Source organism: Ixodes scapularis, unplaced genomic scaffold, assembly GCF_016920785.2.
Source record: "Ixodes scapularis isolate PalLabHiFi unplaced genomic scaffold, ASM1692078v2 ptg000376l_1__unscaffolded, whole genome shotgun sequence".
NCBI classification, from domain to species: domain Eukaryota; kingdom Metazoa; phylum Arthropoda; class Arachnida; order Ixodida; family Ixodidae; genus Ixodes; species Ixodes scapularis.
Genome location: NW_024609975.1, coordinates 294,513 through 297,344, shown reverse-complemented (window position 1 = coordinate 297,344; position 2,832 = coordinate 294,513).

The window sequence follows — 2,832 nt, the reverse complement described above, 5'->3', positions numbered from 1 at the left end:
GAGATGTCACTATCTTCCCTTAGACAAAGTAGTCGGCGTACTGAGAGCGATTCGATGAAACGATCACAAGAACCCCACATTAACCAACTTCAAAAAGTTCGGCTACTTTCGAATGTACTTGGGCAAAGAATCGAAAGCAGCTGTTGCTGGAATACCAAGAATACACACCTGCTGCGCCAATACAATATATATCCTCAGTCGCAGTTTTAGTTGCAAGCCTATCTTCGCCTTAGATTTTATGCACGTCATTGAAATATGGTAGTGCTTTTACAACTTATTTAGCGGTTTTTTTATGATAGTAACTCCAAAACAAAAGCTGTAACACAAGGTGGAGTTGTCAAACACGAACACATGGAACACAACACATAGTAAGCATCATTTCGTGCACGGCACTTCGCGAAATAATGTTACTCATTGTAAGTCGGTATCTTGGACATGGTGCCTGTATCTCCAGACATCGCAGTATTTCTTGTTGTACTCAAGCTTTCTTTCTCGAGAAGGTGCAGTGGCGCTCTCTGAAACTTCGAGTTCACTGGTCCCTTCCACCATAGTTTTCACGGTGGCGATGAAAACTGATTTGACATAAAAACGTTTCTTGATTGCTTCTCAGTGATGCCAGATAGCCGCAAAACAAACCGCCAAACAATGGAGGGAATAACTTAAACGTAGCTAAAGCCACTGAAATTCGATGTTATCTCGGGAAAAAAAAAATCATAATTGACCTACAAATTTCAAGATATATACGTACGGTGCGCAAACGTTTTTTCAAACTAGCAAGATTTTGTTTATTCCCACATAGACTTGAATATTACCTTAATCTGGGAAATTTATCTCGGTTTGGCCGCCCTGGATAGTGGTCTCGTAGTGCTGGCACCGATAACTTTATACCTGCCGCAGTGAACAAGTGCCTGACGACCGTTGCCCACATTAATGGTACTTAAACACAGTTTGTGGAGTGCAAATACAGGTTAGGTTAGGTTACAGGTGATGATACAAGTGCGATGACTCCGAAAACTGGCATCATTGCAGTGGTGATGACGCCATTTTCTGGGCGAAGCAAAAGGATGGAAAACGTTATTATAAAACTCTGTATTGTTTCGTCGTGATCACGCGCCGCGAACTCAGTCATAGTCCGACGGCCAAGCGTAGAGCCCGTGATCGATGGCCTGGTCCCCGTATGATGACGGGAGACGTGGCCCAAATCTTGACTGGTCGAAATTAGAGGACACGGCTCGTGAATTTTTTCGTTTTGTGCTAACCCTTCCGGTTAGTTGCGTCAGCGCGCGTAGAAATAGTCGCACGATAATCCTGAGCCTGTTTTCAGATATCATGCATTCGATCGAGCGTTTGCGTCTGCTTAGGACAACAAACACAACTGTAACGCCATAGTATTCGAGAAATAGACTTTGTATTTGCATTTCTGTATGGAGATTAACCTTTTCGAAACCATCTCTATTTCCAGTATCTGGATATTAGGAATGTGCGAAAAGTGAAATTTCAGCTCAAGTCGAATTTGAATTAAATATTGCTGAAGAATAGCAGCAAAAAATAAATAATGTCAATATTAATATTGAAAAACAAAAAAAAAATATTTTCGCAATCTTCACAAGACAAGTATTTACTCTCCTGCAAGACACGCGGAACGAAGAAGGGCAACCTAAAACAGGAACGGTGCCCACGACCACATCGAAACGACCAACTCGAGATACAGCTGACAGATGTGTCCACCCATCTACGCGTGGACACGCAGCGTGTTGAGTGAATGGACGGATATGGGTGGACCGCTTGAATCGGGCAATGTGTGTCATCACATATACTCCATTTCCCTCCAAGTCTGACGGCAGCCGATGCAACGATCCAATGTTGCCAGTCAAGCAGCTCCAAAAGTGCATAATCACGGACCTCATTTTCTTGGTTGCTTTGGACGGCTGAACCAATCTCGCACAAACAAGAAATGCACGATTCATAACTTTGAGTGATTGGTTTAGTCTCGTTGATAGTAAAGCCACAGAGACAATACGCGCCATGACTATGCATTTTGGAGCTGCTTGATTGGCAGCATTGTAGCGTAGCGCCGGCTGCGGTTGCCATGGTATAGAGGCAACAACCGATAATGGGATTTTAGTGCGCAGAGTTGGCTGCAGGTGGCGCAAGATTCCTAAATTCAACCTAAAGATGTGAGTAGATGACGGGTCTGTATTTTTTTTTTTTTTTTTTTTTTTTGTCGAGCGCATCCGGGAAGCTACAGGAGCATGACAACTTCGTTCGAGGAATGCCAGACAAATCACCTTGTGTTGAAAGTGTTCGTGAGTCTAAGCTTTTGAATTTAGGTTTGATTTAGATCCATCGGAGGCATGTGAAGACTACTTCTCCATATGAAGAGGGCTCCTGAATGAACCAGATTTCTAGCCAGCTGCCATTGATATTCGATGTGTTCAATTATTCTAAAACTAAAATACTAAAACTCTGAAAGTCGAATGAAATTTTCCGGTTCATTATTACAATATTTAAACTCAAAACTCTAATATTCGCTCATCCCTACTAATATATTTCCGGGTGTACTCCTGATATCTCGATACTATCAGGGCCGATGCATCTCGTTTTGTTTTTGAGGCGACCTTATTCTAAAACAAATGTTCATCCTCAAAACACCAGCTTGCAGCATGCTGTTTCAGTAGTTTATCACGAAAGTTCATGCTGACTTTCTTGAGTGGAGTGATGGGAGTTCTGAAGAGGACTTTGAGGCTCCATTGTTATGCAAACAAAATTCGTACGGAATGTTTTCTCTCCAATCATGCATAACCTCCCTGCTCAATTCTGTACGGATAACGA